At 42.4% G+C, this 16,535-nt stretch overlaps 1 protein-coding gene and 1 non-coding gene across 3 annotated transcripts in view; both read left to right on the top strand.

Annotated features, from left to right (window-relative positions):
* HSD17B3 (hydroxysteroid 17-beta dehydrogenase 3) overlaps positions 1–16,535 on the top strand; it is a 54,666-nt gene that overhangs the window by 17,491 nt on the left and 20,640 nt on the right. The gene's annotated exons all lie outside the window — the stretch shown is intronic.
* On the top strand, positions 15,233–15,336 carry LOC116270218. Its single transcript, XR_004178133.1, has one exon. It is a non-coding gene; the product is annotated as a U6 spliceosomal RNA (small nuclear RNA).

The raw sequence follows: 16,535 nt of genomic DNA, 5'->3' as shown, positions 1-16,535 counted from the left end.
CAGAACATCACCAGTGTCCTTGAAGCTGGCTGTATGCCATATTTATGTTACCCTCCCTCACCCCACACATGTGAAACACTTACTTTAATAATTTCTTTGCTTTGTAACAAAGTGGTTCTATTACATATGCAAATATGCCTAAATAATATGTTGGTTTTATTGCTTGTGTTGCACTTAATGTAAATTGAGTCCTACATATTCTATAATCTGCTTTTGTTTTTGTTTTTTTGAGATGGAGTCTTACTCTGTCACCCAGGCTGGAGGGCATGGCACGATCTCAGCTCACTGCAACCTTTACCTCCCGGGTTCGAGTGATTCTCCTGCCTCAGCCTCCTGAATAGCTGGGATTACAGGTGCCTACCATCATGCCTGGCTAATTTTTGTATTTTTACTAGAGATGGGGTTTCTTTCACCATGTTGGCCAGGTTGGTCTCGAACTCCTGACCTCAGGTGATCCGCCTGCCTCGGCCTCCCAAAGTGCTGGGATTACAGGCATGAGCCATTGTGCCCAGCCTAATCTGCTTCTTTTACGTAAATCAACATTATGCTTCTGAAATTGATCCATGCTGACATGGATGAGTAGAGAATGTACCCAGGAACAGAATTACTGGGTCACAGCTTACATAGTCAGCACTACTAAATACACTCGTGTGCCACAAAACGCTTTGGTCAGTGACAGACTGCATATACAATGGTGGTCCTGTAAGATTCTAATACCATCTTTTTACTATATCTTTGCTATGTTTAGATAACACAAATACTTACCACTGTGTTCCAGTTGCCTACTATATTCAGTACAGTCACACGCCATACAGGTTTGTAGCCTAAGAGCAATGGGCTCTACCACATAGTCTAGTTGTGTAGCAGGCTACACCCTCTCGGTGTGTGTAAGTGCACTCTGTGATGCTGGCACAATGAAACTGCCTAATAATGCATTTCTTAGGACATATCCCTGTTGTTAAGTGACATATGTGATGATGTAATGCCAACTTTTCCAAAGTTTTTTTTTTTTTCTTTTTGAGATGGAGTTTCACTCTCTTGCCCAGGCTAAAGTGCAATGGCACGATCCGGCTCACTGCAACCTCTGCCTCCTGGGTTCAAGCGATCCTCCTACTTCAGCCTCTCAAGTAGCTGGGATTACATGGGTGCGCCACCATGCACAGCTAATTTTTGGATTTTAAGTAGAGACAGGGAGTTGCTATGTTGGCCAAGCTGGTCTTGAACTCCTGACCTCAGGTGATCTGCCCACCTCAGCCTCCCAAAGTGCTGGGATTACAGGCGTGAGCCACCGCGCCCGGCTTTCCAAAGTTTTTGTGTCATGTTCTCATAAGCTTCATAAACTGAATAGAGGCGTTTTATTCTTTGAAAAGGATTGTGTAATTTTGGAATGATTGGTTTTGTAAATGTTTGATAGAATCTATCTTAAGACTATCTGTGGCTGCAGTGTTCTTTGTGGGACCACTTATTATCATTATCATCTTGTTATTATTGTTAATTTTTAATGGTGGGAGAACTACTTGGGTTAATTTTTTTCTTGCACCACTTTTGGTAATTTATATTTTTATAGAAATACATCCCTTTCACCTAAGTTTTCAAATTGATTGGCAAAAAGTTTTTTTTTGTAATATTATCTTACTATGTTTAAAAAAACCTAAGCAGGAAATGAGTTTATTGTAAAGCTGTCATCTAGTTCACAAAATCACTGAGAAGGCTCAAGAACCATTTCAGAAAATGAGCAGAGAGGCTGGGCGCGTGGCTCATGGCTATAATCCCAGCATTTTGGGAGGCCGAAGCAGGCAGATCACTTGAGGCCAGGAGTTCAGACCAGCCTGGCCAACATGGTGAAACCCCGTCACTACTAAAAGTATAAAAATTAGCTGGGCGACATGGCATGCACCTGTAGTCCCAGTTACTCGGGAGGTTGAGGCAGAAGAATCGCTTGAACCCAGGAGGTGGAGGTTGCAGTGAGCTGAGATCGCACCACTGCACTCAGCCTGGGTGACAGAGTGAGACTGTCTCAAAAAAAAAAAAAAAGAAAGAAAGAAGAAAATGAGCAGAGATATGGAGGGGAAGGCAGTGGGGGCACAGCTGGTGTTGCCGCACAGAGCAGAGTGTTCTCATTCATCCTGTCTGCTTTGTCTCTTCTTTCTGGATCTCCCGTCACTCATATGTTGAAAAATGTTATTTCTGGAACTCCTATTATGCAGATCCTGAAATCGTTCTTTATTTCTCTTCCTTTTTTTCTCATAATTTCTATTTCTTTGCCCCTTTGCTTTCCTTTCTGCAAAAGGATTTCATCAATTGTATCTTCCATCCTTTCAAATGCATTTTTTTCATTTTTGCTATTCCCTTTTTCAATTTCTTAAAATTAAAATTCTTAAAGAAATTAAAAATTTTTTATACTTCTGAATTTTCATTTGTGGAGCAGCCTGTTCTTTTCATAGATGTAGTAGCTTCTCTAATTCCTCTGAAGGTATTTTTTTCTTCTTTTAAAAATGGTTGGCCAGGCACGGTGGCTCACACCTATAATCCCAACACTTTGAAAGGCCGAGGTGTGTGGATCACTTGAGGTCAGGAGTTCGAGACCAGCCTGGTCAACATGGTGAAACCCTGTCTCCACTAAAAATACAAAAAATCAGCTGGCCCTGGTGGTGTGCGTCTGTAATCCCAGCTACTCAGGAGGCTGAGGCAGGTGAATTGCTTGAACCCGGGAGGCGGAGGTTGCAGTGAGCCGAGATTGCACCACTGCACTCCAGTCTGGGCAACAGAGCAAGAGTCCATCTCAAAAAAAAAAAGGGTTGTCTCCTGCCTGGCGCTGTTCCACCAAGTTGCTCTTTCTGCGTTTGTTTGGCAGTCTGTCTTTCAAGTCAGCCGCTGCTCATAGACACTTCCTGTTGTCTTGTTGTCGTTTGATTAGGTCAGGTTAGGAACCTGCCTGGACATTCCCTGTGTTGAGTGGGTCTTGTATCTGTGAGTATGATCAGGGTGAGAGGGGTCCTAAGCAAGTGCCTTGAGGCCTTTTCCTTGGGGTGGGTCAGATTCCGCAGAGAAAAACCATTTTACTTCCTGCCTGTAGAGTGAAGGCCACCTGCCGTTCTGGAATCGGCACTCGATGCATACCCACTGCTTTATCTCCTCACTCTCAGAGACGGCCCTGTCCTCAGTGCCTGCCTGGAGTGGAGAATGGCATCCGGGGATGATGACTTCTCACTCTGACCCAAGCCTCCTGAGTCTAGCTTCTCTCTCCCAGGTTCTGTACTGGCAGTGCCTGAGACTTTTGAGGATTTTACTGGTATACATTTTGTCAGTTCTCAGCATACTCTGTTGCTGGTTTAGGATTTGAGATCTTGCCCATCCATTTTCTAGCAATGAAAGTTTTGTCAGCCAGGTCTGGGCACGGTGGCTCATGCCTGTAATCTCAGCACTTTAGAAGGCTGAGGCGAGAGGGTAGCTTGAGGCCAGCAGTTTGAGACTAGCCTGGGCAACATAGCAAGACCCCAACTCTACCACACACAAAAAAATTAGCCAGGTATGGTGGTGCATGCCTGTAGTTTCAGCTACTCAGGAGGTTGAGGTGGGAGGATCACTTAAGCCCAGGAGGATGAGGCTGCAGTAAGCCTAGATCACACCACTGCACTACAGCCTGAGTAACAGAGTGAGACCCTGACTCCAAAAACAAACATTTTGGGATTGCTCTTGTCTCTTGTTGTCACTTTCCCCATGGATTTCTGTTTTCCTAGGAAAACTAAAAGCTAAAAGGAGAAAATACACACACACACACACACACACACAAAATTTCCTATGGTTTAAAAGGATTTCAATAGGCAGCAAAATGAACTGTGTGTGCTCACTCTCCTCTCTTAACCCTTTTTCTACATTTTAAATCTTGGCTGTACCTCTAATTACACTCATTTAAAATTCCTCATATTGTGTGCCGCTTATTCCTGTGCTCTCTTCTTTCCCTTGATCAATTCTGCTGGAGATGTCAGTATTATCAGTGTTTTCAAAGAGCCAGCTTTCAAAGGAACATCATCTGCCCGTGTTCTGTGTTTAGACACGGCCCTTAGATCAGATGCATTACTTATGTGGTGTACGTAATTTGTATCTCTGCCAAATGTTTGTGTGTTTCACCCAACAATTACTGAAAAGGTAAAATGAAATCTCCCACTCTGATGGGTATTTTTCAATTCTCTTTGTAGTTTTATGTAAAGCTATTTTAGTAAGCAATCCAGGATTACAATTGCTATAACTTCCTGATAAATTTAGCCTTTTAACTTGCTTTTATTTCTAGTAATACTTATTTGTTTTAATGCCTATTTTAGTTGATATGAATAAATATCATATATATATGTATGTCTTTCTTCACTTCAACTTTCTCTTTTAGGCTATCTCTTGAAAATATCATAAAGCCAGATCTTAAAACTTCTTTTGATATTCTTTGTCTTTAGTAGAGCATGGTAGTATGTTTATTACATTATTTCCGAAATCTTAGAGACATTAGGATTATAGTATAACTGTTGTGGCCATTTAGCCAAATAACTCAAAGGATCAAACAACATTTCACATTCAGTGTTGCAAGAGCACAATTCTCAAAGACATATGTTAGCAGTTGTTAAAGTTTTATATTGACTTAGTAACAAAGGATCTAAGCAAGAAGACAAAAGATCTGAATGAACAGCGTTTAAGCAATATGGATGTATATAGTTAGTCTAAAAAGGAATGCAAAATGATATTGCTGAGTTAGGTACCCAGTGGGCTGACTTTCTGAAGGCTATTGCCCGTGTCACCTGGAGGTCAGCTTCTCTGTCAAGCTATAATGTCCCAACAACTCCTCTGTTTCCAACCTCACTGGCCGTGAGCTGTCTGCACCTTCACTGGCTGAGAATTGTTAAACAAAGGTTTGGTAACAGCAAAGTTACCTGCCCAAGGGTGTCAGATGAGGTCAAACAGGCTTAATAAAAAATATTCTAGGGGGATACTAATTTTTAAAAACTCAAGCAATCATCAGCTTGCTTTTTTTGAAGTTTGGAATAAAGTTTTCTTTAACAATTTAACATAAAAATATGAAATTATTTTGTCAGAATGTATGTGATTCTAGTCTTATTAATTGATAAGACCAGCCTTAGCTAAAATATAAACTAGAATAGTTAAAGGCAGTTGTAAAATAAGCTTTTATAGACAAGAATCTGAAATTTTCTATCATGGCTATTGTAAAATTTGGAATTGGTATAATTTACTTAGTAAGTAGTTAATTACATATATACTACTTCCATCAAAATATAGGTCTGCCATGGAGGCCAGACGCAGTACAGGGGCTGGACGTGGTGGCTCACACCTGTAATCCCAGCACTCTGGGAAGCTGAGGCGGGTTGATCACTTGAGGCTAGGAGTTTGAGACCAGCCTGACCAACATGGCGAAACCCCGTCTCTACTAAAAATACAACAGACAGACAAAAAAAACCAGCAATAATAAAACAGGTCTACACTGGCAGTCATACTCTAATTTTTTCTATTTTCCTCCCTTTCTGATCCTTTATCCCATTTTCCTTTTCTTCCTCCTCCTTCTCCTTCTTGTTTGTCAAAGACATAGAGGATTGAGTTATTATCATTGATCCATACACAGTCCCTCTCTCATTTATTTTCTTTCATTCCCACCCCCCATTTCTATTCCCCGTCTTCCCATATGCAACCTTCCTAATACGTTTGATGTGCATCTTTTTGTTTGTATGTACTTTTAGAAAATGTTTATTGTTTTGTGTGCATTTTTTTATGTCAGTGTTTTACTAATCCACAGGTAGAACTAGTATTTTTATATGCAGTTTGCAAAAAATGGCTATTCTTTTACTTATTTTAGTTAATTAACTTTTTAATTGGCAAATAAAAGTTGTGTATATTTATTGGGTACAAAATGACATTTAAAATATATATACATTGTAAAATGGCTCAGTCGAACTAATTAACATATAAATTATCTTACTATTTTTTTGTGCTGAGATCACTCAAAACCTGTTCTCATCAATTTTAAAGAATATGATACATTGTTACTAACTATAGATGTTGTGCATCTGTAGTTAAACAACGTGTATATGTGGTGTACAATACATCCCTTGAACTTTTTTTCCTATATTTTTCCATCAAAGGATACAAAAAAGAAATTTTGTATCCTTTGAGCAATATCTTCCCAATACCCCCACCCCAGAAAATGACTATTCTTGTTCTTGTAGGTTATTTTTATTTTTATTTTTTGTTTATTTATTTTTTGAGACAGAGTCTTGCTCTGTCACCCAGGCTGAAGTGCAGTGGTGCAATCTTGGCTCACTGCACGCTCTGTCTCCTGGGTTCACGCCATTCTCCTGCCTCAGCCTCCCAAGTAGCTGGGACTACAGGTGCCCGCCACCAGGCCCAGCTAACTTTTTGATTTCTTTTTTCAGTACAGGCGGGGTTTCACCGTGTTAGCCAGGATGGTCTCGATCTCCTGACCTCGTGATCCACCCGCTTCAGCCTTCTAAAGTGCTGGGATTACAGGTGTGAGCCACCGCGCCCTGCTCTTGTAGCTTATTTTTAAGTTGCACACGTGAATTTGTCTTTGCTACACTGTAATCAAATTTGGTGCTCAATTACTCAGTATGAGGCAAACCAGTGTAGGCTTGGTGTTGAAGAGTGCAGCCACTAGATGGAAAACGCAGGGCCAGGACTAAGGTGAGGCTTGCGAGGTGACCATGAACCTGAGAAAGAGCACCTCCTTAAATTTTGCATCCGGAGTGCTTTACTTGCCTCATCCTGGTTTCAGCCCTGGGAGAAAGGCTAGAACCCTGCATCACTGCAGGGAGGGGCTGCCCTGGCCTGTTGTATTACCTGAAGAAGACATTGCAGGAGGAAGAACGAACGCCTCTTGTAAGAAGCCCCTGAGACTTGGGGCTAGTTTGTTACTACAGTATTGCCGATCCTATCCTGCTTACTAGTCATAAAAGGGAGACAAATGGCAGAGAAAGCATAGTGAGGGGAAACTCAAATAAGACAGCAGAAGTTAGTGTAACAAATCTGCAATCTCAATAAATATGACGGTTACACTTACTGATAAACGGCAAATGCTCAGATGGGGCTTAAAAATCCAACGTTGATTACAGAGAGGTCGAAAATAAGTGAATGAAAAAACTATATACTGGGAAAATGAAAACAAAAGAAAAGGAATGGAAGCAACATCAGTATCAGACAAAATGTAATTCAAGAGAAGAAATAATATTAGCCTGGTGGAAAAGTAATCACGGTTTTTGCCATGATTTTTGGTGGGGATCCGGGTTTCCGAAGAACAACTCAGGGACATGTGTCCAGACGTTATCTTTAGTTGCTGTGGGGAACTTGCATCTCGGGCCAACCTCCGTACAAGGACGGAAGCTTGGTCCCCTTTCTCTGCTCATCGGGTTGCCTGCGTGGGTATGCCTCAGGCTAGCTAGGGGCCTGGAACTTCCCTTGGAGGGACTAAGATTGTCCTTCATTTCATGCTGGTAGGGGTGGCAGTGGTCAGCGGGCTCATAAGAGGGGTCCCTGCTCCATCTGATTATTTTGTGCTCTTTCTGCCTCACACTCTCGACTGCCAAATGCTGCAAGCCTCACACCTCAACCACAATTCTCCAACTCTCTCGACACAATCGGATGTCTTCTAATTCAATTCATTTCATTTTTTTTTTTTTTTTTTTTTGAGACGGAGTCTCAGCTTCTGTTGCCCAGGCTGGGAGTGCAGTGGCTGGATCTCAGTTCACTGCAAGCCTCACTTCTCCCGGTTTATACCATTCTCCTGCCTCAGCCTCCCGAGTAGCTGGGACTACAGGCCTCGGCCACCCTCTGGCTAGTTTTTGTATTTTTTAGTAGAGACGGGGTTTCACCATGTTACCCAGGATGGTCTCGATCTCCTGACCTCGTGATCTGCCTGTCTCGGCCTCCCAAAGTGCTGGGATTACATCAATTCATTTCTAACACTACCCAGAGTTAGCACAGACCCCACAGGTTAAGGGCCCGGTCCCCACTAGACTGCCCCCATACCCTTCAGATCCCAGTTGAAAGTCCCAGGTCTCCTGTACTTCTCACTGACTGGGTATAAATCAGGGACTCCCACAAACCTCTCCTTAGGTTCAAGACTCTGCTAGAATGGCCCCCAGAGCTCAGGAAGGCACCTCACTCACTGGTACCAGTTTATTATGAGAGATATCGCTCAGGAATGGCCAAACCACAGATGCGTAGGGCCAGGTCTGGGGAAGGGTTGGAGCCTCCACGCCTCTCTGGGGGTACCGCCTCCCAGTGCCTCCGTGTGTTTGCAGCCTAGAAGCTCTCTGAACCCTGTTGCCTAAAGGTTTTGATGGAGGTTTTGTTACATAGGCATGATTGATTAAGTCATTGACCATTTGAGATTAATTCCATCCCCAGCCCCTCTTCCCTCCTTGGAACAAAGAAGGAGGTCGGGAGGTGGGGTTGAAGGTTCTAACCCTGCAATCACACAGTTGGTTTCTCCAGCAACCAGCCCCCATCCTGAAGCTCTCTAGGGGCCCGCAGCCACCAGTCATCTCGGAAGCATACAATCACCACTAAAGAACTAACTCATGCAGCCAAATACCACCTGTTCCACAAACACCTATGGAAATAAATTCTAAAAAATGCTCCTTGGTATGCCATCTGCTGCTGAAACTGCTGACGTTGTATATATGAGAGGCTCCTACAATGCAGTAAGGAACCACAACAACAACAACAACAAAAACACACTCTCACTCTGAAGATTCCAAGAATCAAGACCAAGACCAAACTTTGTAACAAATATCATCCCTATCGATCAGGAAATTATCGGGGTATTATGAGCTTTGTGCCAAGAACAAGGGACAAACATCACGTATATTCATTGTTTTCTTACAATATCACAGTTTTTTCTAGGTTCTTTCTCTGAACTCGTTTTGTGATCTAATGTCTATTGTGTCTTAGCACTCCTGTTGAAACTTGTAATGTAACATCTTATTACATAAATAAGAAATAATTAAGGCTATAAGGAATTTGAATATCCTCTCATACTGGGTTAACAAATATCTGGTAGGGCATCTGGTGAACCTCAAGTTTAATTTAATAGACAACTATTTACAAGACTGGGTAGCCAACAAAGATTTCATATACATTCCTGAAGGATACACAGGAACCATTCATATAAACGGTCTGCTGACTAGGCTACAAAGGAAATTGTGACTGATTCCAAATAGCAAAAGATATACCATTACATTCACTAACCACCATGCAATAAAATTAAAAATAACGTTAGAAAATGATATCCATCCCCACCTATACTCAGAAAGTATTCTCCAGTGTACTTCTAAGATGACAGAAAAAATAAAAGTGGGTACTCTCATGAATTGCAGCCAAGGTGCTACGCAGATGGAAACTTTCGGCTTTAAAGGCATCTGTCAGAAAAGAAGAAAGATTATAAACAGATTCAGCTTCCAAGAAACTCTAGAAAAGGAATAAGAAGCCTGATTGCTTCTGCCACTCCTTTCAAAAGCAAGATCAGCGGCCGGGCACGGGGCTCAGCCTGTAATCCCAGCTCTCTGGGAGGCCGGGCCGGTGGCTCATGAGGTCAGGAGATCGAGACCATCCTGGCTAACACAGTGAAACCCCGTCTCTACTAAAAAATACAAAAAACTAGCCGGGCGTGGTGGCGGCGCCTGTAGTCCCAGCTACTCGGGAGGCTGAGGCAGGAGAATGGAGTGAACCTGGGAGGCAGAGCTTGCAGTGAGCCGAGATCGCGCCACTGCACTCCAGCCTGGGCAACAGAGCGAGACTCTGTCTCAAAAAAAAAAAAAAAAAAAAAAAAATCCAAAAGAGATACAAGGAGGAAATTAATAGAGAACAAAAACTGATGATATAGAAAACACAGGAAGAAATGGAATTGATCCGTTTAAAGCAAACCAACAGTCAAACCAATTCTTTAAAAATGCCAAATAAGAGACAAATCTTTGAAAAATCTTAAATTAAAAAAAAAAAAAAAGGGGGTCCAGCTCTGTGGCTGATGCCTACAATCCCAGCACTTTGCGAGGAGGAGGCAGGAGGATCCGTTGAAGTCAGGAGTCTGAGGCTAGCCTGGGCGAAGTAGTGAGACCTCATATACACAAAAAATTAGAAAATTAGCCAGGAATGGTAGCACACACCTGTAATCCCAGCTACTCAGGAGGTTGAGGTGGGAGGATTGCTGGAGCCTGGGAGTTCAAGATTACAGTAAGCTCTGATCTAGCTATTGCATTCCAGCCTGGGCGACGAGTGAGATGCTGTCTCAGAAAAAAATAAAGAAGAAGAACAAAAAAGAAGAAAGAAAAGGACCAATTTTAGGAACCTAGCTACAGAAGAGGAAATTTATTTTAAAAAGAAGAGGAAGAAGAAAAAGAGAGGAAGAAAATCCTATTTAAATCTTTGTACTGAAAAATTGAAAATCTGGATGAAATAAACAATTTTCTGTGAAGATAGAAATGATCACGATTGGCTTAAGAAGAAGTAGAAAAACACCAAGCGATTAGTAGTCATGAAAAAAATGAAAGAGGCAGTTATGAAGAGCTACAGCTGAATAAAATGTCCAGACATTTTTACAATATTACCAAATCCTCAAGGAATAAGAAAAAGCTCCCCCATATTTCTAGGATGGTTAACTTTGATTTTTGATTTTTCTGTGCTTGGAGGGTTCCTTGGATATGTAACCGCCCAACAGGTTCATTTTGCCTGCTGCCAAGGTCGAGCTGATTTATCAAGACAGCAGAACTGCAATAGAAAAAGAGCTTAATTCACACAGAGCCGGCTGAATGGGAGACCACAGAAGTGACTGGCAGGTCAAGGTGGAACCATCAGTCATCAGAAATGCACAAAACCTGAAAAGACATCTCAAAAGGCCAATCTTGGCTTGTACAACAGTGATATTTGTCTGCAAGAGTAACTGGGGGAAGTTGCCTATCTCGTGACCTCTAATATAATGCTGGGTAATCCTTTATGCCTACACCTCAGCAGAGTTCAGGCTCCTCTCCTCTCCCTAGCCTGGTGGCCCTTCATTAGCTTTACCAAGGTGGTTGAGTTTTGGGAACAGGTTATTCTAATTTAAATTATAAACTAAGTATCTCCCAAAGTTAGCTTGGCCCAAACCCAAGAATAATTAAGGATAATTTGAAAGCTTAAGGGCAAGATAAGGGGTTGATTAGATCAGATCTCTTTTATTGCCATAATTTTCTCACTGTTACAATTTTTGCAAAGGTGATTTCAGATGTGGGACTTTCAGTTTTAAAACTGGGAAGCTCCTGGGACAAGTTGATCCTGTACATGTTTGATAAATTATCCAGACAGATGAGCATGACTCAGATACCAAAATGGGACAAGGATGGCATCAGAGAAGTATGATCCAATTTAAATATTTGCCAATGGAATCCAGCAGTTTATTAAAAAAGTAATTTGGAAAAAAGGAACAGATGTAATTGTTCTTAAATTGATAAAGAACATCTACCAGAAGTGACAGGAAACCTCATGCTTGCATCCTGAGAAACACTGTAAGTGTTGGAAGTGTCTGCCAAGATCATGAGGCCAAAAACATGCAAATATTGGAAAGAAAGGGACAAAACTGTACTCTTTGTAGAGAATACTATTGTCTGTGATGAAAACCAAACACTGATGAACAGACTATCAGAACAAATAAAAAATTCAGTGAGGTGGCTGTTTAAAGAGCTCCCACTCACGATTAATAACAAATTAGAATATATAGAAAAATAGGTAACACAACTGAGGGCTTCTTATGTGACAGATTCTCTGCCACACACCTGTTTTTTTTGAGACAGAGTCTCGCTCTGTCGTCCAGGCTGGAGTGCAGTGGTGCGATCTCGACCCACTGCAAGCTCTGCCTCCCGGGTTCAAGTGATTCTCCTGCCTCAGCCCACTGAGTAGCTGGGACTACAAGCGTGCGCCACCATGCCCGGCTAATTTTTATATTTTTAGTAGAGACAGGGTTTCACCATGTTGGTCAGGCTGATCTTGAACTCCTGACCTCATGATCTGCCCGCCTCGGCCTCCCAAAGTGCTGGGATTACAGGTGTGAGCCAATGTGCCCAGCTGTGCCACACAATTTTGAATGTATTCCCTTCTGTGATCCCCAGAACAACTGACTTGTGCTGACAGAAATAAGTGGTAGAGACAGGAATTGAACCTACCTATTTAATCCTGAAGTGTCTTCTATCCAAAATAATTCAGGTCACCATGGCAGTGAATAAACATGAGATCCTGGTGGCAGGAGCAACTCAATGTCCACCCAGATCCCTACTCTCTCTTCTTTGAGTGGAGTTGCAGCTGGTAAGTGGCTCCCAGCAGGGCACTTCCCAGGCTCCTTGACATCTGTATGAGGCCATGCAACTCATTCTGCAAATGAAAGCAAGCAGAAAGGATGTGGGTCACTTCTTGATCAAGGTGGTTAACAGAGGGCATATCTTCTCCAGCCTCTCTCAATCCTGGCACTAGCTGGATGGCAAAGCCCAGAGCAATCTTAGAGACCTGGCAGTAAAGATGACAAATGCTCTCTCAGCTTTGGGTCCTGAATGGGTTCCCAAATGTGAAATAGGGTCTGCTACATAAGACAAAAACAGACTTCCTTTGTGTTAAACGGCGGAAATTATAGAGTTATTTGTTACAGCAACTAATGTTATCCTAATTAACACAAACCTAACAAGAAATGTCCAGGGTTTACATGAAAAATCTTTTAAATGTTTAGAAGAGGCTATATGAGATTTGAAAAAAATGGTTACTATAATATACTTATGGGTAAGACAACTGATTCCTGCAAAGATATAAATTTTCCCCTAAATATCCCTACTTTAATACTTGTCTAGACCATTTTGTCATTTATTTGGAAGATTAAATGAAGATGAAAGAAAATTTCGAAAGAGAATAATACATGGTAGGCGCCTCCTTAACATTGTATAGGAGGGTCCGCTAAGATGATGAGGTCAAAACTACGCAAATATTGGAAAGCTATTGAAGGCTAATATAAGCGTATGATTAAACCAGAAGTGGCTTTGGTGTGGAGATTGATAACTAGGTCAGTGCAACCGAAACGATAGACCAGAAACAGCCCCAGTCACACATGAGAACTGAGCATAGGACTAAGTCAACATTTTAAATTAGGAATGAATGGGCAAAGTGGAGAATGTTGTTGAGACAATGAGGCACCCAATTTGAAAAACATATTGTGGAATAATTTCAACCTCATACCATTCTCAAAAATAAACAAACAAAAAGGATATAGAAAAACATATTTATATCCTTGAAGTTAAGGAAAATCAAAAAGAACATATAAAACAAGGAAAACATTCACAAATTTGATAACATTACAAGTAGTATATAATGTATGACAAGGGCACCAGAAACAAAGTAGAAAATACTTGCTATGTACATGGCAGGCAAATAATCGATACCCGGGATATATACGACTTCTACAAATTGATAAGAAAATGATAAGTTACTCCATAGAAGAATGGGCAAGGGGTAGGTACTGGTAACTCACACGTAACATAGCAAAGGATGCTCAGCCTCACTGATAATTGGATAATTGGATAACAATAAAGGGGCCAGGTGCGGTGGCTTAGCCCTGTAATCCTGGCACTTTGGGAGGCTGAGGCGGGAAGATGACTTGAGCCCAGGAGTTCAAGACCAGCCTGGCCAACATAGTGAGACCTCATCTCTACAAAAAATAAAGGGTTGGCCAGACGTGATGGCATGCATCTGCAGTCCCAAATATTCCTATGCAGTATATAGGAATTAATTTACTCTTATATACAAAGAGCTATATAGAAGGTCTTTCACTGTAGCAAGACTGGTAATAGAAAAACTTGGAAACACCCTAAGTGCTCGTTCGAAGGTGAACTCTAGAATACCACGGAGCAATAGGAAAGAATCAAGTGGTTCTTGGTGGACTGCTGTGGAAATATACATGATTCTTAGAGATAAAATATGTCATTAAGTTAGAAAGAATATTGCAGGACGCTGCTTATTATGTCATTTATGTAGGATAAAAATAAATAAAACTCACAAAACAAACCTTTATTTCTGTATGTGCCGATATATGCCTGAAAATGTAGAGAAAAAGTTAGGGAAGGCTCAACAACAAACTGAAGGTGGTGGGAGCCTAGGGTGGGTGGGGAGATGGGCAGGGGCAGGCTTGGAGATATGTTTTTCCTTGGCATTGTTGGAATCTTTTACAATGAGGATGTATTTGTGCATATAATAGTATAATTTAATAAACACAAACAGAAAAAGATGAAAATCCTGAGGCTTCCACCCCAGAGATTTTTATCAGGATGGTGTATTATTCCGTTCTTGCACTGCTATAAAGAAATACCTGAGATTGGGCAATTTATGAAGAAAAGAGGTTTAATTGGCTCACGGTTCCGCACACTGTACAGGAAGGATGACGCTTGCGTTTGCTCAGCTTTGGAGGCCTCAGGAAACTTACAAGCACTGCCAAAGGCAAAAGGGGAGTGAGCACATCACGTGGCTGGAGCAGCAGGAAGAGCGGGAGGTGCCACACACTTCTAAACCTCTGGATCCCTGGATGACTCACTCTTACCACGGACAGCACCTGGGGGATGGTGTTAAACCATGAGAAATGGTCCCCACGATGTAATCACCTCTCACCAGGCCCCACCTCCAACACTGGGGATTACAATTTGACATGAGATCCAAACCATATCAGATGGTTTGGTGGGAATCGGTGTTTTTTTTTTGTTTGTTTGTTTTTGACATCTCCTTGGGTGATTCTGAGACCGTGGGTTATAGTGAATTACTGGCTATTGGAGACTGTATCTTATAGACCATAATTCAGCTTCTTATGTGTTTTCTATAATATGTAACTCTTTCTTGTGAGACGGAGTCTTGCTCTGTCACCCAGGCTGGAGTACAGTGGCACAATCTCGGCTCACTGCAACCACCACCTCCCGGGTTCAAGCGATTCTCTTGCTGCAGCCCCCCAAATAGACGGGATCACAGGCATGTGCCATCACACCCAGTTACTTTTTTTTTTTTTTTGTATTTTTAGTAGAGACAGGGTTTCACCATGTTGGCCAGGCTGGTCTTGAATTCCTGACCTCAGGTGGTCTGCCTGCCTTGGCCTCCCAGAGTGCTGGGATTACAGGTGTGAGCCACCATGCCCCGCCTATAATACATAACTTCTTAAAATAACAGTGTAGTGCTTGTTTCTGCAACACATATACTAAAATTGGAACCATACAGAGAACATTAGCATGAGTTCCCAAGGATGACACAGAAATTCGTAAAATATTCCACATTTTTCTTAAGATGGTAGATTTTGCTGTGTTGTATTTTACCACAATTAAAGAAAATAACAGTATGAATCATTTGACTGAAACCACAGACAGATTTCAATAAACTGGGGCCTTTGTCACTAATTCAAATGTCATCCGTCTCTGTTTAAACGAATGTTGGTTTTTCCTTTCGTCTTTCAGGAAAAACTAACTTTTGTCACTGGTAACAGTTTTAGATACAGACACACCTTCAGCGACGCACGTTTACACGTCCCCTGTGGAATCTCTCCGAAACTGCTCTGTGTGAAGCACACGGTTCCCCACCCCGTCACGCAGCCCTCGGGAGTCCAGGTGTTATCCACTCTGCAGGGCTGCCCTGCTGGCCTCAGGGGACGCGTCCAGCTCTCCACCCTGTGCTCCCTATCCCATTTTCTCTTCTGTTGGGAGTCAGAAAACAGGAAGAAAGGTCTCAGGCCGAGTAAGCCACAAGAAGGGTGTCCTAGTGCATAGGAAGCAGCTCAAAAGTTGGGGCAGATGGCCGGGCACGGTGGCTCAGGCCTGTAATCCCAGCACTTTGGGAGGCTGTTGGCGGATCACATGAGGTCAGGAGTTTGAGACCAGCCTGGCCAACACGGGGAAACCCCATCTTTACACATAGGGAAACCCCGTCTCTACTAAAAATACAAAAATTAGCTGGGCTTGGTGGTGCATGCCTGTAATCCAGCTACTTGGAAGGCTGAGGCAGGAGAATCGCTTGAACCCGGGAGTTGGAAGTTGCAGTGAGCCGAGATTGCACCACTACACTCCAGCCTGGGCGACACAGCGAGACTCCGTTGCAAAAAAAAAAAAAAAAAAAAGTAGGGGCAGAAACACTGCTTTTACTATGGAATGCTGCTCCACCCTCTGCTATATAAGGAATAGTATAAAGTCCCCAGTATTTTAAATTCTGATGCATAGCTGAGCCCGTGAACTTCAGAGAAGCACTTTCAGTTTGTGGGCCTGGACAAGGAAAGCACTTAGAAAAGTCCCCGGCACACAATAAACACACAAGTGTTAACTCCTCTCATGATGGCCTGCTAGCTAGCCTGGCCCACTGGGGTTGCGCTGTTCCTAGCCCAGAAAGCTTTGTCACGTTCTGCACACTTCAACCCAGGTGAAGCCACCACGTCACGCTGCCAGGACACGCACAGCCTCGGGACCAAGTCAGCTCGACACAAACCCTCCCTG

The sequence above is a fragment of the Papio anubis genome, chromosome 13 (genome assembly GCF_008728515.1).
Source record: "Papio anubis isolate 15944 chromosome 13, Panubis1.0, whole genome shotgun sequence".
NCBI lineage: Eukaryota > Metazoa > Chordata > Mammalia > Primates > Cercopithecidae > Papio > Papio anubis.
The sequence above is the reverse complement of the archived record's forward strand: the minus strand, read 5'-3'. Positions and strand labels throughout refer to the sequence as shown.